Genomic DNA, 24569 nt, shown 5'->3' with positions numbered 1-24569 from the left:
TGCACTTTGCTAGTGGTAAGAAAGACAGGGGTCAGCCCAACAGGAGATAAGTAGGAGACACAGACAAGTGAATGAATCATCAGAATGCATGCTACTGGGGTTATACAAGAGACATATCCCAGAAGTTACAGGGGAAATAGCTTATCTCTGGGGAATAAGGGAGCTCTCACAACAAAGATGATCTTGGGCCTGAATCTCGAAGGATGAGTAGGGATTCATCAATGGAGAAGAGAGATGTGAACTCTGGGGAAAATGGTTGGTACAAAGATTCTTAAAGACTCAACGGGGCTGGATGGCCAGATGCGAGGGAGAATGACCAGAAGCAGCAGGGCCAGGCGTGTTTTCAAGCACCTTTCTATAAAGTTTGGAGAGTTGGGAGCTGGTGCACTGAGGCAGTTCAGGGTTATGACTGGGAGGAAAACAAAAGTAGACGTGTATTTGGTAGACCCTTTCGACCTTCCCAGGACAGGTGGTTAGCATGAGTGCACACGTAGTCAAGAAGAGCTGGGAACTGTCAAAATGGCAGGAGGAAGGTGAGGACAGTGATGGAAGTGGGAAAATTGGGGCCCAGAGGAGGTTGTTCTTCCAAGAGCAAAATCAGCAAGCCTTAGAGACTGGGTGGGGGAGAAGAGGAGGGAGCGTAAAGAAATCTGTCTTACGGACTGTAGGACCAATTTGGCTGTCTTTGAGAGGAAATCAGATAGGGGGCGGGATGTAATTTGGCGCTGACATTTTAAGTCCAAGATTTTTGTTGGGAATCCAGATTTATCTGATTGCATGGCTATGAAGCAGAGTTACAGGCTTGGGAGCTGATGCCCATAGGTGGTGCTTAGAAGCATGGACGTGGATGACATCTCTCAAAGAGATGGATGAGTGTCTGTTTCAAGGATATCCATTAAAGATGCTTTGGAAGGTCCTTCAAACATTCTCAAGTGTGTAAAGACTTCTCCTTCTTACTCTCTCTCAAAGATGAAAGTGTCAGCCTGATGTCTTCAAATCCAAACCCGAGTTGAATTATTCTGGTGTGTAGAGAGACACAACGGACAGATGCATTGGGAATAGAGTTATAGGAAGGGCTGGCAGTGTTTCTGGGCCCTTAATGCTCACACATGTTGTGCCTTTGCATAAAGAAAAGGTTTTCTCTGGGCTGTAAAATTCCAAAATTAAATTGTTCTCGCCAGTAGGATCAAACAAAAAGGAAAGCCATCAACTTCCTCCTTCTCCATAGCTCCAGTGTTTAAAGGCTGCTGCCTCCATCGGACTGTTTAGTATGATGTGAAATGGCTCGGGGCCCGGCGCGTCTCAGAACCCTAGCAGTGGCATGTGCAGAGACCCTGCTGTAGAGGCTCAGGGGCACTGGATGTGCAGCCTGGCGGTCTGGGTTCAAATGCCAGCTCAGTCATTCTCTAATTGTATGTTCAGAGGCATTTTTCCCCAGCTGCCTAACCTTCAGTGTTTCTCCTTTGTAAAATGAAGGCTATAACCGGGCTGACGTCAAGGAATAAGGTGAGGGCCACATGAGAGAATGCTGGTCACGTGCTCCACAGAGCCCCGGAACAGAGGCCGCGCTCAGGATGAACAAGTTATTATTGAGGTTGTGGAAATCTGGGGAAATAGTGGGAAGACTCAACACTGGTAGCAGCCAATATTGTTTCAGTAAAGCGCAAAGGCATTATGATGAAGCACCCCAACCTCGAGTAATTAGTAAAATGGAGCTTATTGTTTTCATTTACATTTGTTTAGGATTATTTTTAGTTAATGGATCCAAAGTGGTGTTTGTGTGTGTGTGTGCGCGCACGCACGTGTGTGTTTGTGTTCTAATATTTATTCTTCACAGATTACTTAGAAGTAAATATGGTTTTAAGTCTGATTTATTAAATACTTTGGGCAGGCATTCTGATTCTCATCTTGCGATAACTAAGAAGATACAAACAGGAGATAAAGGAACTTCTCAGATCATCTGTCAAGGGAGTCACTAATTCAGATCCTGTGTCCTGAAGACCATCCTCTGATATTCCTTTTTTTTTTAAATCATTTTATTGGGGGCTCATACAACTCTCAGTACAATCCCTATACACATCAACTGGGTAAAGCACATTTGTACATTCATTGCCCTCATCATTCTCAAAACATTTGCTCTCCACTTATGCCCTTGGTATCAGTTCCACATTTCCCCCTTCCCTCCTCGCTCCCCACTCCCTCATGAACCCTTGATAATTTATACTTTTTTTTTATTTTAACAATTTATTGGGGCTGATACAATTCTTTTCACAGTTCATACATATACATACATCAATTGTATAAAGTACATCTGTACAGTCTTTGCCCTAATCATTTTTTTCTCTTTTCTTCTTTTACATTTTATTAGGGACTCAAACAACTCTTACCACAATCCATACATATACATACATCAATTGTATACAGCACATCCATACATTCCCTGCCCCAATCATTCTCAAGGCATTTGCTCTCCACTTAAGCCCCTTGCATCAGGTCCTCTTTCCTCCCCCCCTCCCTCCCCATTCCCCCCTCCCTCATATGCCCTTGGTAATTTATACCTCGTTATTTTGTCATATCTTGCCCTATCCGGAGTCTCCCTTCCCCCCTTCTCTGCTGTCCCTCTCCCAGGGAAGAGGTCACATGTGGATCCTTGTAATCAGTTCCCCCTTTCCAACCCACTCACCCTCCACTCTCCCAGCATCGTCCCTCACACCCTTGGTCCTGAAGGTATCATCCACCCTGGATTCCCTGTACCTCCAACCCTCATATGTACCAGTGTACAGCCTCTGTCCTATCCAGCCCTGCAAGGTAGAATTCGGATCATGGTAGTTGGGGGGAGGAAGCATCCAGGATCTGGGGGAAAGCTGTGTTCTTCATCGATACTACCTCACACCCTAATTTATACATTTTTATTTTGTCATATCTCATGCTGTTTGATGTCTCCCCTTATCTTCAGGTAGTCTGTCCGTCCGTTTCAGGTGGGCACATTCTCGCCCTGCTGTTTCTGATGCAACACGACGCTTGGCCTTTAGGGAGAGAAAATAGCAGCTCCCAGCATGCTGCAACCCGGCGCTGGCCACCACGCTGGCTACAAGCCCAGCAAGTGACTTAGCACCGAGCGAAAATGCCAAAGAAGGTCCGTGTCCTCAGCAGGACTGGAGGCAGAACTGAGCGTTCTTGGCAGATGGATGGTGGGGGGGGGGAGTGAATCACAGGGACACAGGGTGCTCAGAAACTGTGCGCTTCTCTGGGAGAGCTTGCACACCATCCTTGGCTTTCCATTGGCCAGAGGGAGGGAAGAAAGAACATCCCGTTTGAGCCCCGTCCAATGGAGGGCATACAGACATGGTCTCTCCTTCTCCACAAGAGCAAGCCAACCTTCTACAGTTCGGTGTGTTCATTTTCTCCTTCATTGTTTGCCAGTGTCTTTATTTATCCTCATGTTTGTTTACTTCTTCATTCATCAAACACTCTATCTCAGAAATAGTTTTTGTTAGGCCCAGGGATTCAGTCATGGGGGGTGGGCAGGAAAAGGCGTGTACAGGAGCAGCCCTGGCTCCCTCCCCAGGCGGCACAGAGGGCTGGAGCCCTGGTGACTGGCTTTCTTGCTGGGCATTTGCAAAAGCTTAGATTCAAGACTTGTTCCTAGTGTCCAAGACTTTGGTAAGGAACTTACCGAAGTGGATGCTTAGCTACAAATTTTGATAGACTAATATAAGCCTTCTGGTGACACGTTTCAAAACTGCAAAGATGCTGAACAGAGAACGGAAGTTGAAACTCTCACACAGACAAGCATCACCGTGGAATCCGTCAAACACTGCGTTCCTTGTATTGCTGCAGATTGCTGACTGTACTATCAATCCCATGGGTGCAATGTATCAACCTAGTCTCTTGGAACCTGCGTTCAGCCCAACGCCTTCCCAGGCTGTCTTGCCTACAGGCACTGGACACTCACCACCATGTAGCAGTCTAACGTCTCCACACCCTGTCAGCTTGTCTCCACATGCAGGCCCAGATTTCTCTCCCTCCAGTAACTTGGATGAAGGCTTGGGTGCTGATGACTTCCATCCATGTGGCCCCTCCCTAAAGCGCTTCATAGATGCCTCTGGCTCTGCCTCAGTCTTGATAGGCAGCAGCTCAGGAAATGACCCAGAGCACCCAGCTATCATAGAATCGCTCATTCCTCCTTGCCCAATGGAACATGTGATGCTGACCTTTCTATTCCCATGACAATAGGGATGATGAACAGGAGGCAGGCAGAAGAGGACCAGAGTGTTCACCTGCATTGGGTTCAGTTTGGAATGCATCTTACTAGGGTAGTTCTTCCAACATTCATTCTTGAATGAAGATCTCTTTCAGAAGTGTGTGAAGATTTTTGTGCGCACCTGGACCTCTTTGTCAGCATTTGTGACCTCTCAGTCTGTCGTGAAGGAAGGAAAGAATCCGTTGTCTAGAAACCACACAACCCCATTGTGAGTGGGATCTTTCAGGGTGACTGGACCTCACCAAACAACACTGAAGAGAGCACAGCGCTTGTTACAGAAGACCAGTTCCGTGGGTTTCCAAGAACAGTGTAACCTTTGTGGCTGAACAGATTTCCCAACATCTACCCCATCTGCTTTTGATGCTGAGTGTTTTAAAAAGAAGATACAATCCAATGCCAATACATGGACCAAGTCAAAATCCCTTGGGATGTCGCTTGGGGTGCACATCATAAAGGCTGTGTCTCACGTCTACACCACGATGAGCATTGCATTCTTGCGTCCCCAATCATTATGGAAGGGCTATCCTCACAGCGACCTGGCAGGAGCTAAGAGGACAATTCAGTATTAATTGTTCCCAAACAGGGCAATATCATCTTCCGCACCCAACCTTTCTATGGGGGCAAGACGCATAGCATTACCTCTGAGGTTTTTTTCCTCTAAATGATAAGACATCTTTTTTTTCTCAATTGAAGGGGAATGGAATGGTGTCATGTATATGTAAAAAATTGCCACAGGAGACAGCACAGTCTTCATAGGTACCAAGAAGTTGCCTGTAATCAAGAAGAAAGTGAAGAACGTGGAAGATCAGAATGAGTTTGCGTCTCACTGTCTTTGGAAAAATGGATGGATTATCACAAGTCAGGATCGGCAAATAGGAAGGATGCAGTCATTAGTCTCCTCAGCCAGCTGCAAGTTTCTCTCCAGTTCTCAGTCTCTCAGCCATGTGGTCCTGCGCTTCTGCCTCCACGGGCTAGGAAGCCAGCCTGCGTGTTGCTCTGCTCCCAGGCCCATAGCCTCAGGCCAGATGAGAAGTTATCCTTGGTCTCAGCTCTGAGTCTCCGTGCCCCATCCTCTGACGCACCTGGTCTTGGCGGCCTCTGCGCCTTCAGACAGAGCTCGGATGAGCTCCTCCCAGGTCCTTGGGGTTTCTCTCCGCTTCTGCTTCAAAGATGAGTCATCCTTTCATCCAGGAAGCGGGAGGGTGGTGGTTAGAAAAATTAACCATTCCTCTCTGTTATCGTGTTATCCGTACTCTGCTGGCATAGTCCCACCCACTCTTCATTTCTGACTCGGTAGATCTAGAAAGACAACCAACAATTGACATTTCTAACAAATCCCCAGGTTCTGATATCCCCATTTAAACAAAACACTGTCCTAGGGTCTTGGCGGCATAGTGATGTGTTGGTCTGCTAACTACACAGTCAGCAGTTCAAAACTACCTGCAGCCCCTTGGGAGAAAGATGAGGCTTTCTGTGCCCATAAACCCTTACAGTCTTTTTGAAATAAATAAAAAACATACAGGCTTGGAAACCCATCAGAGCATATCAGCACTGTCCTGTAGGATGGCTCTGAGTTAGAAGTAAACCGAGGGCATTGAGTTTGGGGTTTTTTGGAGCACCCTGGTTGGAGGGGGGGAGGTGTTAATAAGTGGGAACAGAGGTTCTCTTAAATTAGATGAGGAGGCAAACCGAGAGAGCAGTCTTTCTTCCCAGCCTTTCTTTGTGGTCAAATGTTACATAACCAGGGAAACCAGAGCCTCCTGCGGGGCTAGGCGCTGGACCAGCTTAGTCAACAGAGAGCCTGCAGAGAGAACGGTGTGAGTGGAATCAGTGAAGCAGAGACAATCAGCGGGCAAATTGGAACTTATGTCGGGGATGGCGCAAGAAATCTCAACAGCCCATCTTGTGTCCGGGACGTGTTCAGAGGTCTGGGGAAACGCGGGCACGTGAAGAGGAGCCGTGGCATTTGTCCACGGACTGGTTTCAAACATGTATAAAGTTACAGGATAGCACAGAAGTTGATGGCTGTGTCTCCTTCCCAAAGGCGGAACGAGGACTCATCTCGGAACATGGGACCCAAATTGCGATTTCTGCTCCCGGAAGAAAAGCCCCGCTGAGGTCACCAAGTTGTCCACATGACAAATATTGCGATGGTAACCGGAGTGTGACCTATACACTTACCACAATCATTTTATCAAAATCTTTGATACAGAATGTATTTTTTAAAAGCAACTTTCGACCAGTGGGAGCTAGTAATAAGGACCAGCGTCCCTCGGGTAGTATTTGACTGTCCCCAGCTAACGGCAAGGAGGGAGAGTCTCAGAGCAGAAAACCCAGGTGGGTGGAAGCTACCTGATGGGCTTCAGCAGCTGAGGTTGCTTGTAACTCTAAAATTCTCCAAATCTCAGGGAAGCCGGAAGAAAGCAGGAGTCCTCTCGCCCATCTCTGCTTTCATGATGGCCATTCCCTTTGGTTGGGACCCTCTCTCCCTGGCCTCATCCCTCCTGTCTCATAGACCACGGAACTGCACACCTGCGGGTTCATCTCTTTCCCAAGGCACCTTGTACACATTTCAAGGGTGCCCTGGTTTGTGATTTGACCGTGAAGGGAAATTCTCGCCTCTTCAGTTGGCAAAGACAACTGGCCTTGACTGACAGTGTAGGGTAAGAATGTTAATTCCTCTGGACAGCAGCATGTCAAGTGATAAATAAGATTGAAAACAACAGGTAAACCTACTGACCCTCAGAATAAATCCTATGTGAAATGCTGCAAAAGGTAAGTTTTAGACCCGGCACGGCTCGTTTCAATTATGAAAGGAACTAATGAGCAGGGTCATTCTCTGGAGACTTTAAGGAGGTTAAAAATACAAAAAAGACATCTAGGTTCCAGGACTGGGTGTGGTGGTTGGGGTAGGGAAGTCATGGCTCTGTCCGATTTATATTCCGCAGGGAAAGTACAGTGTCTGAAGTTTCTGTTCATGGTGGAGATTAGGGTTACTTTCTCCCCTCCAGTACATGGACTATTCGTTTCATTGCTCACACAGATGAACATTAAGACTAAGTCAAGTAAATGGTCCACACGAGCACACGAGCTCACAGTGATGAAAATGGATTTGGCTCTGATCAGAACAGACCCAACAGGTGGACAAAGCAGACACCATGATGCAGAGGGTGCTTTCCAACAAGATCCCACATGTCACGGGAAAACATCTCATGTCCTCAGCATATAATGAATGGCCTTAGAAAGTCAAGTTACACATGGGAGCGGGCCATTCATTTCCCTTCAGCCTCTCCCTTGAAAAGCTTTCCCTGCCTTTGCAGGACTGCAATCAGCAGCCACAGGCATGATGAAAGATGTCCTAAATAAAAACCATCTTCTCAGCTACTGGAGGTTGGCAAGAAGTCCCTGGGATGTGGTCTTACCTTCTCGCTGCTGACTGTTCAGTTAATAGTCAGAGGAGATTCACATAGGGCAGTTGTGGGTAAGGAAACCCTTGGGTTTCCCATGAAGATTAAATTAGTTTTTGCCTTTTCCCTTGCTGTCTTGGTCAGGCAAATAATCTTAAATTCAAGCCCTAGGAAAATCCCTCTGCTTTCTTTGGTGTCAGCTTTTAATACCATTGTTGCTGTTTTTCTTGCCCTCCATTCTTACTCAGATGAAATAGAACTGCCCTGTGAGGTTGAGACCTCCAGGGAAATGTGTGTCGGAAGAAGTGCAGCCAGACTGCTTCTTTGGAATGGAGACGATGAGACTTGATCATACTTTGGACAAGTTGTTAGGAGAGGTCAAACCCTGGACAAGGACATAAGGCTTGGTAGAGAAGAGGGTCGGCAAAACAGAGGAAGACCTCCAATGAGATGGATTGGCACAGTGGCTGCAACAATGGACCGAAACATCACCATGGTGAAGATGGCATAGGACCGGGCGGTGTTTCATTCCATTGTCCATGAGATCACTGTAAGTCGATGAGTCAGCACTGACTTGAGAGCATCTAACAGCCACTATCCTTCCACAACCGGGTCACCCAGGTCTTTTCTCCTGAGGGGTCCCTGGTCAGTGTAAATGGTTGACTTGTGGAGTAGGCAAACTCTTCACTGCGGCTCCACTAGGGATCCGTTTTCTACCTATAACTTCCCTTTATTATGCTCTGGACCAGGACTCCTGACTCCCAGGTATGTCCCCTCCTTTCTGTGTGATCATGAGTATGCTACTTAACCCTTCTGTGAAGCATGACCACCTCTGTAGAGGGAGGGCTTGGGATAGCTTGGTCCCAGCCCAATAATTCTCATCTGTCTTCCATTTGTGTCTAACAGGAAGCACCCTTCCTGCATTCTCAGCCTTTTCAGGGCATGCTTCTACCCATGCCTCCTCTCAGTAAAGATGGTCTTATCTTCATACAAAATCATAGACCTCATCTAGTCCCAGTCTATCTCCTCTTGTCTGAGTACCCACCCACCCCCAAACAGCATCTGTATGTATCTATGCAATCTCAAAGATAGTTGTTGTTGTTGTTTTAAGGGGGTATTTAATGGCCAGTAGAGTGGGCCTACATGCACTCATGACAGCACACCTCCTCTCCTTGTTCCACAGGAGGCCAGGGGAAAAGAATAGGAGATCTCAAATTGAGATGATTTGTAAGACCAAATACGCCAATGCTGAAACACAGCTATGGCTGTGTATCCTTTTTAAGCCAGTGTAATCCTTCAAGGCTGGTTGCTTTGCCCCAGACCTTGTCTCTAGCGTCCCTTGGATCTGTCCACCCACACAGAGAGCCCCACCTGCCACACAAACCAACCTGCGTTTGAAAGCAACTTAATAGACTTTCCATTAGGACTTCCACCTTCTCTTATTCCCAACCAGTGATTGCAATGGTTCCAGCAATGGTTACGAATGGTTACACTCCCCACCATCTGGCCCTTCCCTTTGGCCTATAAGCATTGTTTTGCGGCACCTCCTTGATGATCAGGTGATCAGCACCTGGGTGACTTCAGTAAGAAATTTCCTGTCCTTGTCCATGCCTGAGGCATGGTATCACAGCCCAATGACCAATCAAGATGCCAAATGATCAATTTTCTGAATCCAACTAAATTCATAAACTAATACATTTGCTCCAACACCAAATAGTACACTTGTTCCAAGACAAATTCTCTAAATTCATCAAATATTTTCATCACTAAAAGTAAGTCTTGAAAAAGCGATTTATAAAGTTCATTTCAATTATGCTGAAGCATATTGAGAGATCTGCAGAATTTGGGTTTAAGTTGTTTAATAAGTTGAGTCCGGATTATCATAAATGCCTCTGAAAATCAAATACAGCCAGAAGGAGACAGAAACTCTCCCTTGTCTCTTGGTGTTCAGTAAATTGGACAGAATCTTCTGAAGCAAAATGAAAGTCAGTCCTCCACACTTTAAAAAAAGGATCATCTTTAAAATATCATAAAAATGATTCCATTCAATTGATCACTGTAATATTTAAGTTAGAGAAAACATATTTTTAATAAACCACTCCGTGTTCTCAATTTGATGACTACTTTGGCAAATTGATCATTCAGCAAAAATTCAGTTTTGTTACTTTACACTTGTTTCAACATAAAAAACTCAAGTGCTAGCCTAAAAACCCAGGGAAACATTTGAGCAGATTATGTTTGGGAATGGCGAGATGTGGGTTGGGATAAGAGTGGGGGGACCCAAAAGAATCAGTAGTTCCAGAATAGGGCTTAGTAAACTACAACCCATGAGCCCCAAACAGCCCATCAGCTATTTTCATAAACACATTTTATTGGCACATCGCTGTGGTTAGTTGTCCCCAAACAAGCTCTAATACATGGCAACTAGGGTACAACAGAACAGTCAATAGGCTGCCCCATCCTGTGCATCTTCATGAACATGGGTATGCACAAGCGCACTGCTGCAGCCTCTGTGTAATTGGAGTGGTTTCTCACCTGCGAACTTCTCTTCAAGTGGTATATGATCCATTAAGATCCATAGAGTTTTTGGAGTCCTGGTGGCCTAGTGAGTTCCTATTGGGTTGTGATCCTCAAGGTCTGCAGTTCAAAACCACCAGCTACCCGGGGGAGAAAGATAGGACTTTCTATTGCTATAAACAGTTGCGGTCTTGAAAACCCACAGGGCCATTGACACAATGGCAGTCCATTGGGTTTGGTCAGTTGCTTCAACACTGCTGTCCTGTAGGGTCCCTACGAGTTGGCGTTAGCTCCATGGCAGTGAGTTTGGGGGTTAGTTTTTGGAAGTAGATCGCCAGACCTTTCTTCATAGTCTGGATGTTCTTCTAAAACCTGCCCCCCATGGTATGTGAAGTAACGAAGAAATAGTTCTCTGCATCATGCTGACATGTACGCTTCCCAGTATGACAACCTGACAGACAGAGTGGCTGTTGGAACAGAGGCGTGCCTATTTATCTATGGTTGGTTTGGAGCTATACTGGCTAAGTTGAGATGTTGCAACAGAAACTATATGTCCAAAAGCCTCAAACATTCATTCTCTGGAACAAAGGTTTAACAATCCTGTTCTAAAAGATTAACCCAGGCACTGCTTGTCCTGTGGTGCTTTCATCTATTGCTCCTCCCTTTCCCTTTCCCGCCTCTACCAACTTCAAGACACACAGACTCTCCTCCATGTTTTCCAAGGACTTGGTCCCATGTCCATTCTACCCCAATCACCCATCTTTTGTCCCCTCTGATCTAGCACCCCTCCCCTGTGGCTCTTTATCTCCATTCTGCTTTAGCAAACCTTCTCCAGGCCTCCTTGCCTGGAGGCTCTGCATCTCCTCTCTGATCCCTACCTCATTTTCTTTCCCTTCCCACATCTCACCCACCATCCATCCTGTGCCTTGAACCCACCCGGGGGTGCTCCTCTCTCTGAATGTCCCAGAAGCCATTTCAGTGAGAGATACAGAAAGTACCTTATCTTTCAAGGTCTTCCTTCATCACTTCACCCGTGTCTAACCCTTGACCAAGCGAACCTGTTGCATCTGATTCCCAGCCCTGGTGTTAAGCACACAGCTGTCACATCTTCACTAATGGCTCTCCAGGATGCATGTTACTGGCACTCAAAATTCTTTCTCATTCAAGCTACCAGTGGTTTCAGGTCTTTCAAAGTCCCTGCTGTATCTATCCTACCTCCTCCCCCCATCCTTAGCAGACAGCCACTCCCTGAGAAGCTGGGGTCACAGTGAAATAAGCCCCTCAATGTCTTCTCCCATTCCCTTCAAAGCACAATGTCGATATGCCATCAGCCACCCTTTCATTCTTCTCGTCTACCTCCGAGGCAAAGAATTTGTACATATTTGGAAGAGTAGACCTTCCATCAGGGCTTCTGCCTACGTCCTAACCTTTCCTGTTTCTCCCTTGATACCTTTCTGTTTCGAAACTCCATCCTCTCCCTTCACGGACTTGGCCACAGGGACAACACATTGAATTCTTTCTTCGCTTCAAAAGACTGCACAGCTACAGAAACCAACACACTTCCTACAATGTACCCAAGGCTCCCTCCCTCTCTTGATGCGTTTGTTTTCCGACATTTGCTCACACTCCCTGGGTGCCAGGCATTATGCTCTGTGTGCAGATGCAAAGATGGGCACTAGCTAATTCATAAAGACATGCAATAAAGATGAAAAAAGAGTCACATCTCACTAGTCATCAAATAAAAACAATCTAGTAATAGCCTGTGTCCATTGACTGTTTGCCATTGGCCAGCACTAATTTAAATGCTTTCCATGGTATAATTCAGTTGCTCCCCACCAAATGTCTAAGACATTTTCTCATTATGTTCAGGCTGATAGATGAGGAACCTGAGTCACAGAGGGGTTAACCTACCCAAGGTCACCCCAGAGGCAGAGCTATGATTCAAGCCCAGACCGTCTGAATCTGGGGTCTCTGCTCTTAAACCCTTCGTTGTAGGGCCTCCTGATATTTTCACCCACGAATGTGAGAGCTTTATAAACATGCAAGGACGTGGAGAATCTCCTCCGCTATGAGGAGAGTGCATAATGTGTCCTCTCAGCCTTCAGAACATAATAGTCTCTCCCCTAGTTATCTTCTGTGAATGAAAACAGAAAATAAGACTCAGAAATAACCATAGTGTCTAATACTGGGGGGCTATTTTTGAAAATGTATTGTCTATCTTAAAGTGGAATATTAGGGGGCCATTCAAATCATGCAGAGGAAGAGTGACCAGCAGGGGAGAATTTTCATAGTAGGTTATTAAATTAAAGATCATCTTATAAATGGATGTGAGTTGTGTCTGCGTATGTGTGCATATGGTGCCTAGCCATTGGGTGAGGATTGATGTGGGGTGACCTTGCCTTTTGTGGTTTGAATGAACCCAGTCCAGTATTGACCGCTTCTTTGGCGAGACACACAGCTCGTCTGGCCATCTCCTGGGACATGCCAGCACAGCAACAGCTTGGTGGGGGAGTCATGTAAGACTTTCCTTTCTGGGTGTTCCATGTAGCTCTGCTTAGCAATCAACTCATGATCCTGTGGGTTCTCCTCCGTTCCTACCCTGTAAGGCTTCAAATTAGAATTTCTGCTTCTCTCCGCCAGTAGTGGAGGCTGTGTGAAGGGTTAAACGTTAGACTCCTTTATAGGTGTAAGTGCTTTGGCTGCGCCCATTCCTCCCTGGCCATCCTTCTCTCTGGTTCCAAGCTTCTTAAGCCCTGTCCTCCCGTGCTTACCTGCATTCTTCTACCCACTCCCGACTCACTGCTCCCAACAGCCTCAACGTCGCATGCTGCATAGCATCTTCCCCAGATGAGACCCTAAAGCCTCCCCAAAGTGCCTTCTCGAGACATTTTCCAAAACATAGGACACTCCTCATCCCAAGGAAGGAGAGTGTAGCCGAGCGTGTGGGAGTGGTCTGCTGGCTCTCCAAGCACCGATTTCTTTACAGGCTGCAGGACAGGAAGAATGTGTTTTGAAATAATTACAGTGATAGAATCCAGACCACGAGATTATGAGCAATTTTTATACCACCTCTGCATTGTTCTTTATTTTCCAAAGGAACATGAAACCCTTCTATCATCACCAAAAAGTGTGCGATAAATGTGTGTAAAAGCATCCTAAAAAGGACCGAACGTCAGCTGCAGCAGCCTCACACGCACAGGGAGCAGGGCGTCACGTAAGCACTGGGGAGATTCCTGCACAAACCTTTGAAGAATTTAGAAAGTATGCAAAATGTCATTTGGGCAACGTGGAGGGCAGGGCTGCTTTGGGGTGCAATGTCTGCTGAGCCTGTGTTTCCAGTAGGCTTTTCAGAGGACTCTGTGCAGCTGCTTCAGGTAAAGGCCTAGTCCCCGCCCTGCGCCTCCCGGGAGAAGGGTTTGCTTGAGTAATCTGATTCCGATCTTTTGTAATATTATTTTTGATTACAGAAGAGACCCGAGAGGACTCGGAGCGCTAATGATGAATATGTTACAGGAACATCATCGCGCTGCAAAGAGGTTCTCAGACCGCCCTCACCTCCCCGCCCCGTCAAACTTCGCATCTCCAGCTCAAGTCTAATTTGGGAAAGAGAACATTTTTATTTTAAATGAGTGAAGTTTAGGATTTGGCTGACAAAAATCTTTCCCAAGAGCCTGGGTTTCAGAGTCAAGGACCAAAAGAGCAGGGGCATGAATTCCTTAACTGATTGGGATGAAATGAGAGCTTTGGGGATTTCTCTGCACTGGTGGGCAGGTCAGCGAGAGCGCAGATGCAGGAGCCCACCCTCTGGGTTCAGCCCCAGGTGAGCTTCCCTCATTCTTCCAGAGCACCCCTGCCCCAGCAGCCTCTGGTCAGCAGAAATTCCCAAGCCAGTTCTCAGAAACACAAGCACAGAGATCCTGCACACTGTCCTCTCCCCACTGAGATGCCAGTCAAGAAATGACTTTTACGGGCCTTTCTGTTGGTGCCTCAGTGGAATTAGAAAAGCTTTGAATTGGGAAGAAGATCCAAGTCGTGCGGACTTTTCACCAGACCCGGGGCGGGCGACCCTCTCAGGTGCCCCTGGTCTGTGCTGGCACACTTCCAAGGAGAGAAGACTCACCTTCCCACATCAACCCAAAACCACACCCCGGCTGCCATCGTGTCAATTCCAACTCAGAGGGACCCTATCAGAGCAGGGTAGAACTGCCCCTTTGGTGTCTGGGCCTTTGAAACCTTTACAGAGGCAGGCAGCCTCATCTTGCTCTTTGGGGAGCAACTCGTGGGTTTGAACTGCCGACCCTGCAGTTAAGATTCCAACAGGGAACCTACTATGCCACCAGGGCTCCTCTTCACGTAGTCCCTGATAACAACCAGGTGATCTATGACAGGTGGGCTCCAGGCAGTCTCTCTTTTGATACCTGTTGTCATGACTTAATTAGTAACTCTGCCTCCTTTGACTTTCAGAAGTGGCCCCATTTGGCAATCTTTGCTGTAATAATAGTCATTTGCGTAGCTTCCATTGGCTGAGCGCTGCTTTGCATGGCAGGCTTCTGTGCGCTTGGTGCCACCTGCCACATCTGTAAGCCTGGTGCTGGCAACAGTAGGGTCATGATCGTTTTCACTGAAATCACGAAACCCCGATCACAGACCCGGAAGAGGCAGAGCCAAGGTTCAGCGTCAGAGCACAGAGCTGCTCTGGGCCTCCGTTTCCTTGCTGTTAAGTGGTTAGGTCCACTTTCAACTCATAGTGATCCCAGGTGAGAATGAATCTACTCACGGTGGCCAGGCCCTCACGGTGGCCAGGCCCTCACGGTGACCAGGCCCTCACGGTGGCCAGGCCCTCACGGTGACCAGGCCCTCACGGTGGCCAGGCCCTCACGGTGGCCAGGCCCTCACGGTGGCCAGGCCCTCACGGTGGCCAGGCCCTCACGGTGGCCAGGCCCTCACGGTGGCCAGGCCCTCACGGTGGCCAGGCCCTCACGGTGGCCAGGCCCTCACGGTGGCCAGGCCTTCCAAAGGAGAAAGGTCTGGTAGTCTGCTTCTCTTGCTGCCTACAGCTGTGGAAACCCTATTGGGATGCCCTACTCTACCACTGGGTCACTGTGAAGTCGACTATGGGTTTATTTTTTTGCATTGTTTTTATTATTTTTTCTGGGAAAAATAATGTCTTTCTTCCACAGAGTGAGTCTGTGGGCCTGAACCGCCAACATAGCTACTCTACGTCTTTTTAGTAAGTGGTCAGTTGATAGGAGAAGGTGTATATTTTGGGAGTTCTATTGCTTCCCAGGTATTGGGTCAAATGAGGCTGATGTTGGTTAATCAGGAGCCAGGCTCGGAAAGTGCAGTGGGTTCATCCAAGGCCACATAGACAGCAAGTTTCTATCACGGCCATCCAATCGTTCCTGACTCGGCGACCTTGCAGCAGGCTTCCAACTCTGTCCATCTTTAAGGGAGCAGGCAGCATCCGTGTTCTCCTGCAAGACCGAGGGGGTAGAACCACCAACGTGCAGTCAGAGGCCCAGTGGAGTAGCTATAGCTCAAACCTAAGCCGATCTGGCTCCAAAACCTACCTCCCCATCATAGCACACGACATTCAATTTCCCCAGCCCTTTCCAAATTTGAAAAAGCGGAGCAGGAACGCATCCTACAAGATGTCAGTGTAAAGCTACTCGGAGAGATTAAACAAGGAGATGAAGCCTTTCCTACCAGTTCATAAATTGATTTCTGTATCTTTAAAAAACATTCTCTTTCTCTCGGCTAGGGAAACCTGTGGCATTTATCTGCAAATGCACACGCTACTTGCGACTGAGTTGGGTGCTTTTCAAAAGGACTCCTGGACCGGAAGTTCTGAGAAACGTGTTAGATGTTTGTCACCTGCGACATGGATGTACCACTCTTATAACTCACTACCATGGGTTCTATTCCAAGTCATAGGGCCCTGTTAGGAGAGGGTAGAACTGCCCCTCTGGGTTTCTGAGACTGTCAGAAACCTGTCATCTTTCTTCCATCATTCATATAGATGGTTAAATCTGAAAATAATGCTAAAATAACTGATATGCTTTCCTAAATGTTAGTGAATAATTAGTTCATGTAACACTAATAGTAATAACAAAATTGTGCATTTATTCACTCTTTCAAATAAATATACATTCATTCATTTATTGAGCATCTAATCATTCATTTAGTAAGACATTCTTTTAGGCACTGGTAATTTATTTATGGATCCAGGGGCCTATACACTATTACAGGAGGTTAATCTAGTCATAGGTAAGGTGTATCTGATAATAATAAGTCCTCTGAAGGACAGGGAGTCCCGGGGTGGTACATATGTTCACATACTTGGGTGCTAGCTGAAAGGCTAGAGGTTTAATTGTACTTAGAGGTACCTCAGAAGAAATATCTGTCCATCTACTTCTTATTCGTTTTGTTTACTAATCATTTTATTGGGAGCTCTTACCGATGTTGTAACATTCCACAATTCAAATGAATTGAGCATAATGGTACAATTGCTACTACAATCAGTTTCAAAACATGTCCTTTCTTCTTAAACTCTTTGATATCAGCTCCCCTTTATCCCTCCCTCTCCCCCTCCCCAGGAACCCTTATTGTTATATGTTATTATATGTATATGTTATATATACATATATATTATAGCCATATCTTACCCCATCCAGTATATCCATTCACCTACAATTCTGTTATTCGCTCCCTAGTGGGACAGTCCCTCTCAGATGGGCCACACTGAGGGATGATAAATCCAAGGTGACGTAGAGCACTGATGAAACACAGAATTATCCTCTGGTTCTTTAATATTCCCCCCACCCTTACTATTAAGTCTAGTGCTTTACCTCATCAACATTATTAGACCTGTGTTTGTTCACTCATATAATTCGATGTAGGGATGACCCTTCAGACACAGCAATGGGAGCAATGATTCCCTGAGGATACAGGAAGAGGGGTGCGGGGTGGGGGTGGGGGAGCTGATGGCAACAATGACTGTTCATCTACTTCTCAAAACTCAGCCATTGGAAACCCTCTGATAGACGTAGGGTCACCATATGTGGGAAGCTAATCGAAGCAAGAGAAGGGACAGTGATGGGAATGGGGTGAGGAAGTCGGGGAAACCTTTCCTAAGCAGAGACCAGAAGAAAGTGTGGTGTGAGCCATGCAGAGATATCTCAAAAATATTCCAGGCAGAGGGAAGAGCAACAGAGCTTACATACTACCGGTTCCGATCATGAACATTATATGTGAATTATCATGTTCTCTCATTTTTCCACTACACTCCTCAGCCTTGTCATCATTTTCTAAGCTGCCGCAATCCTTCAGGAAGGCGTAATGACTAATGTCTGTGACTTCTAACTTGAAGGAAACAGCCTCATCTTCAACACTGAGCAAGTCTGGGCCCTTGGTCAGTCAGGACCAACCTCCTTTAAGTTTAACGTTAAACTTAGAGGAAGTCTGATGATTGAGGAACAGAAAAAAACTATCAACCATGAGTCCATGAGAACTGAGCCTCTAAATCCGCACCTCCCCCAGTCCACCAGAACCTGGACACTGACAATTGCTGTTGGCAGTTCCCCAACTCCCCGCACCCGTGGCCCCTCCTTCAGCTCTCTGTTAGCAGGCTACATCCTAAACGCTTCCCCTAATCACCTAACGACTTCTTCCACATCCGTCTCAGCAAAGCATCATTTTTCACTCCTCCATCTGTTTCCTTTAGGAAATGGACTTATAGCTTTTCTGTACATAAATATATTGCCGACTCATTGAAAAATATATTTGGAAAAATAAAACCCTACATTTCCCCACCACGGAGAGGCACCTAGGGAGCATTCTGGTGCATATTGCTGCAGACATTCTGCGCATGCATCCAATTAGAATCCTCTTTTAAAGCAAGCAGGTACTTATACGTATGCTTTTTGCTGCCTGATTTTTCGTAGAAAAGTATATCATGAACACTTTTCCCTGTGACTACACGTACTTTCCCTGTTAATGCACATACTTCTGCATCATCCATCTGAAGGGTGACACACTGTCCCATGATGGCTATGTCACTTCTCCCATGGAACTTTTCCACGACTGTGAACATTAAGTCAGCTTCCCAATTATAAACAAGATGCTGGTGAAATCATGTCACCGACATTTTTGTGCCCTTGTACAGTCATTCGCTTAGGATAAATCAACCCTAGCAGTATGTGGGCACAGGCGTTTTGAAGACCTTTAGCAAATGAAAGAGCCCTAGTGGCACAGCGTTGAAGCGCTGGTTGCTAAGAAGGTCAGGGATGTGACCCTACCAGCCGCGTCATGGGAGGAAGCCTGGCAGTCTCTTTCTGTACAGATTAGTCTTACCGACCCCGTGGGGCAATGCTGCTCTGTCCCACAGGGTCCCGGTGAATCAGAATTGACGCCATAGTGGCAGGTGGCCTTTTAATTTCTGATTTTTAAAGTAGAGTGCAAAAATCCATTTGGATTATGCCAATTTACACCACCCTGTACAACGCATGGAAATGTTATTTTTCCCTGTATCCTTGTGGCACTTCCATTCTTAACTCTTACTCCATTTGGAGATTCTACCAATTCACCAACAGGAAGATGGGTCTGCCCTAAAAATGTCCCTCAACCCTCTAACTGCCCCGCCCCGCTCCATCCCTAACACACACACACACACACTTACGCACACACACTCACACACACACACACATGGCCCCTCGTTTAGTCCCAGGCTGAGCTGGCACAGAGGAGAGCATGTTCCCTCAGACTGTACATGGCCCAGAGGCAGGTCCCCCAAGAAGGGTGGAAGGGATCAAGAGGAGGGGCAACACTGTTGACTGTCCCAGCCAGCTTTGCCCATGGGCCTCATCTGGCAAGGCTGCCACACTCTCAGACCCTCTCTCTTTCCTTCACCCATTCCCATCACTTCCTGCCCTTACACTTATCAGCCAGGCACTAGCAATCTCCTATGAGGCCCAGGCTCCTGCATTCAACAGCCTCTAGAGCAGTGGTTCTCAACCTTCCTAATGCCGCTACCCTTTCATACACACAGTTCCTGATGTTCTGGTGACCCCCCAACCATAAAATTATTTTCATTGCTACCTCATCACTGTAATTTTGCTACTGTTATGAAGCAGGCGACCCCTGTGAAAGGGTCATTCAACCCCTAAAGGGGTCGCGACCCACAGGCTGAGAACCACTGATCTAGATACTAATTTCACTGGGATAACTCACAGTTATCTCAAACTCAACATCCTCAAATCCAGCTCACCATTCCTCCTGCTTCCCTGCTCTCCCTGTCAGTCTGCCCTTCCACCACTCTGCCCCTTGATCAGGGCCTGGACCTTCATTGGTCTGCATACAGAGACCCTGCCCACCTGGGAAGCCCTCCCTCATGCCTCCCACTCACCCATCTTCCCACCCCCACAGCCCATCAATCAGTCATCAGGTCCCATCAACTCAGAACTCTAGTATCCATCTGTTTGTCTTCCCTGGTCCTACATTGCAATGGGAAGTCCAACCTTAGGGCTGACTGAAATCTCTACTCAGGGAGTCATTGAATAAGAAGGGGGGGGAGGAACAAAAGTAGCTTTTCTAAGCATCCCTGTATGCCTGATGCTGGGTGATTGTTAGCGTGCACTCTACTCGTTATACACTTGGAATTGGCCATATGATTGCCATTTCACAGGTGAGGAAATTGAAGCTCAAAGAGGGTAACCTTCTCAAGGTCATACACCAGGACCAGCATTTGAAGTCTTGTGTATGATTCATGTCTTATAATATAAAACAGGAATGGACGTAGGGAGAGGGTTAAGTGGCCTTTGAAGTGGTCTCAGGAAGAGGTAGCTTCCCTCCGGATAAGGGTCAGGGAGAACTCTTATGCATCTGGTCGGATGTAGCCCAGATTCCGGCACTGTGTTCTGTCTCGGTCACTTGTGGGAGGCAGGACATCCGGCAAGCAAAGGCCGACTCTAGAAGTGCGTTCTGAATTCCGATCCTAGCTCTGCTACTTCCCAGCTGTGACAACGTGGGCAGGTTAAGCCACCTCTCTTGAGTGGACTTCCATGGTGCCACACTCCTGCCAAAATCATGAAGGCCCTTGACAAGAGGGGTTGACACGGTAGCTACAACAATGGGCTCAGCTATACCCACCATCGTGGGGATGGCACAAGACCTGGCGGTGTTTCCTTCTGCAGCCCACAGGTCACTAGGAGGACAAACAACCGCCACAGCCCTTAGCAACAGCAGTGCCAACGACAGCAATCTTTGTGCATTCCACTTCATCGTTGATGACTTCCAAGGTTCCTTCATGCATCCTTTGTGCATGCCACATTCCAATAACTCAAGGAGGCTGGCTGCTTTTGGTTCCCTCTGTGAGCAAAGGCAAGTGTGGCCAGCTTTCCTCGGAGCACAGCATGAAGGCCAACTCTACTTTGAGGAGGCAGCTCTTCCCTGGGCGTTTCGGCTCATCTGCTGGCACCATCGCAGACAATGTTCCGCTGTTCTTCATACGCTTTCCGATGGCTAATGTCTCAGAAGTGGACCACCTCTTCCTTCGTCCTAGCCTGTTGTTAGTAAGCTCTACAGAAACCTGTGTACCACGGGTGACTGCTGGCATGTGGGACACCCCTTGCATGGCTTCCAGCATCACCGCAACCCGCAAGCCACCACAGTGCAGCCGCTTGACAGATGAGCTGGGTGTCTACCATAGAGACCAGTGGCGTTTGCTTGCCTCTGTGGTCGGAGCCGATCACTGCAGAGCAACCTCGAGCTCTTGAACGCGAGCCTTATGAAATGTGCTCCTGTGAGCGCCAGGCTGCTTAGCAATGTGACTCTTTCCTCTTGATCCTGATTCTCAGGGGTGTGGCCGGGATGAGAGGCCAGCAGGTGGGTAGTCCCTGCCTAATAATGGGGTCCGGCTCATTTGTGATGGCCACGGGGCCTCCCTCAAGAGATGGGACCTCAATGGATAATTAATACTCAGGCAGAGCTTAAATCCCTCTCCTATCCTCTCTCCACTCCATCCCTTGCTAATGAAGTCAGAGAAGGGTAAAAGCCTATAATTACACTTGAAGTACTTAGAGCCCTACTTAATAGGAAGCTTAAGCCAGGAAGCCCAAACCAGTGGCTCACCCATCCCTACTGCCATTCTGAATTGCGCTTTCCGGGGAACTGAGTGCGGGGCTGGTTTACATAAAGTAGATGTGGGCATGCTGCATGTTCTGTCCACCAAGTGATTGAGAAAGAACGTGCATTGTGCCTTTCTTCGCTCCCATGGCCCTTGCCCATTTATAAAAATCCAAACCAGCAGAACAGATGAACTTAAAAACCCCTTCTTTAGACATTACTTAAATCTAATCAAATTGTACTATTTGTAATACTCCCCTTCGGACTCACTGGTCTCCACTTCAACGTGTGTGCCAAGCAACGGGTGATCTCATGAAATTCAGAAGATGATTCAGTAGATCTCCAGAGGGGCCTGAGATTTCCAACAAGGTCCCTGGTCTTGCTGCTGTTGCTGCTGCTGCTGCTGCTGCTGCTGCTGATGCTGATGATGATGATGATGTTGATTCTGCAAGAGGGGGCCGGGTGGGATGGAGGAGGCACATAGTGAGAAGCAAGAGGAAAAGGCTTCTTGGCCCCCCAGATGCCTTCCCTACTATTATAAACTTCTAATGGGAATTGTGGGGGCAATATAATTAAAAACAAAATCTGCTCCATGACCAAAACAACCACCACAACCAACCCTCCACAAAGGTAGAACAGAACCAACCCAACTGTGTCTTCGACTAGGCCCTATGCCAGAATGTGGCCCAGCACCGGCAATCCACTAAAGAGACTACAAAGCAACTTTGAAAACACTGGCCCTTTCCACAGTGCTGTGAGTGATAGGGTAGCATCCGTACACTTACAGGACGTGTTTGCACAACTATTATTCAATTATACACCAAATGCTCATGAAAATGGTGAAGAATTAGAAAGTTTTACCAACTTCAGCAGTTTGACATTGATGAAATATACACTCAAGATTTATTGACCATAACTGGTGCTTATAGTATGAAAGTTGGACACAAAGGATCAGTAGCTGGGAACTATGCCCATGGAAATTGACCGGATGTTGGAAATTTCATGAGAGAATTTTGCAGGACCAATGACGTCGTCACTACTAATAACTGCTTTTCAGCAACATCCACTCCACTGTGCAAACAGACTTCACTGGATGGAATTCAGGTGGATTAAATCTATAACATCTATGGGGGGGAAAGGGAGCACTTTAATATCACCAGTCAGAACAAGGTCAGGTCTGCCTGCAGAACAAACCATTAATTGAGCCCATTAATTTCCCATATGTAAGTTAAATTTAAACTGAAGAAAATTAAAACAAATCCCAAGAGCTAAAGTACAACCTGAAATTACTTATCATCTCGAAAGTATATTTGATGTACTGAATACTAATAACCATAGACAAGACTAACTATGAGATGACATAGTACAAAAAGAAAACAAAGGGTCATAAAAAAATGGGAACGTAAGAAAGAAAGCACCAAAATGGATGGCAGGAGAGACTCGGAAACCTTCCCCGGAACACAGAGGAGCTAAAGTGAATAACAGAAATGATGAAGTAAAGAAACAATGACCAAATTTCAAAGGGTGGCCATAGAAGACAAATTAAAGTATTGCAATACAACGTGCAAAGACCTAGAGTTAGAGAACCAAAAGGGCAGAGCACACATGGCATTGCGTATGCTGAAAGAACTGACGAAAATCATTTAAGACTAGAGTAGCAACATTTAAGGAACCTACGGACAAAAGAATGAATGATGCAAGAAGCAACAAAATAAGGTGGAAGGAATACACAGAGTCACTGTGCCCAAAAGGATCAATATTTAATATTTAATAAAATATGGATCAATATTTAATAAAATATGGCAGAGCGCCACATCTGTGCCTATTCCAAAGAAAGGCGATTCAGTAGAATGTGGAAATAACTGAGTCATGTTATTCATATCATTTAAATAATAATTTAAAGATGGTGGCGGTAGGACATCAGTGGGCATCTGCCAGCTATGAAAGCTGGATTCAAAAGAGGTTGTCAATTGTGGTACATCATTGCTGATGCAGATGGATCGTGGCTGAAGGTAGGAAATTCCAAAAAGATTTTTACCGGCGTTTGATCAACTCTGCAAAGGCATTTGACTGTGTGAATCATAACAAAGCATAGGAAATAATGAAAATTCCAGAATTGTGCCTTCGCAGAACTGCATACAGAAACCAAGAGACAGATGTTTGAGCAGAGTGAGGGGTCCTGCGTATTTTAAAATCAAGAAAGGTGTGCACCAGGGTTGTATCTTTTTACCCTATTTATTTTATCTGTATGTTGAGCAAAGAGTTGGAGACGTTGGCCAATATGAAGAAGAAGAAGGTAGCAATCAGGATCGCAGGAAGACTCATTCACAGTCTGTGATATGCAGATAACACAACCTTACTTGCTGAAAGGTGAGAAGACTTGAAACACCTGTTAATGAAAATCAAAGACTACAGCTTTCTATATAAATTACACCTTCACATAAAGAAACACAAAAATACAAGTGGACCATTAATCAACATCACCATAAATGGAGAAAAGTTTCAAGTCGTCAAGGATTTCATTTTGCTTGGACCTCCAATCAATGCCCACGGAAGCAATAGTCAAGAAGTCAAACAACATATTGCATTTGGAATATTTGCTGCAAAAACCTCTTTCAAGTATGAAAAGGCAAAGATGTCCCTGGGAAGAATAATGTGCACCTGACCCCAGCTATGGTCTTCTAAATCAGCTCATATGCACTTGAAGCTGATGAAGGAATAACAAAGACCAAAGAATAGTCGGTGCCTTTAAAGTGTGGTGTTGGCAAAGAAGCTTCTATACGGCATGGACTGCCGGAAGAAGGAATAAACCTGCTTCGAATCGTACAGCCACAATGCCCCTAGAAGGAAGGGTGGCAGCACTTTATCGCATGTACTTGGGCCAGGTCATCTGGAGGGACAGGTTCCTGGAGAAGGACATCATGCTTGTAACAACCACAACAAATGAACTCACGGCTACTGAATCGATTCTGTTGAATCTAATGGGGACCCAATAGGACAGGATAGAACGGGCCCCCTGCCTTCCCGAGGCTGTAACTCTTTATGAGAGCAGAAAGCCCCTATGTTTCTCCCCTGGAGCAGGTGGTGGTTATTGACTTGCCCACCTCGCAGTTAGCAGCCCAAGCCATAACCAGGGCTCCTTGGTAAAATGTGGGAAAAGGAGGAAGACTCAAGGAGACAGACTGACAGCCTTACTGCCACAAGGGGCTCACCTAGAGCGTTGGTTGTGAAGATGGTGCCGAGGTGTGTCTTCCATCTTC

The 24569-nt window shown here is 46.6% G+C and overlaps 1 protein-coding gene and 1 pseudogene across 1 annotated transcript in view; both read left to right on the top strand.

The window, feature by feature from the left end:
• Positions 1-24569, top strand: part of CPNE4 (copine 4) — a 392000-nt gene that overhangs the window by 200325 nt on the left and 167106 nt on the right. The gene's annotated exons all lie outside the window — the stretch shown is intronic.
• On the top strand, positions 479-5319 carry LOC142444692 (oxysterol-binding protein-related protein 9 pseudogene; annotated as a pseudogene).

Source organism: Tenrec ecaudatus, chromosome 4 (assembly GCF_050624435.1).
Source record: "Tenrec ecaudatus isolate mTenEca1 chromosome 4, mTenEca1.hap1, whole genome shotgun sequence".
NCBI classification, from domain to species: Eukaryota; Metazoa; Chordata; class Mammalia; order Afrosoricida; family Tenrecidae; genus Tenrec; species Tenrec ecaudatus.
Note: the sequence above shows the minus strand (reverse complement) of the source record. Positions and strands in the feature narration are given on the sequence as shown.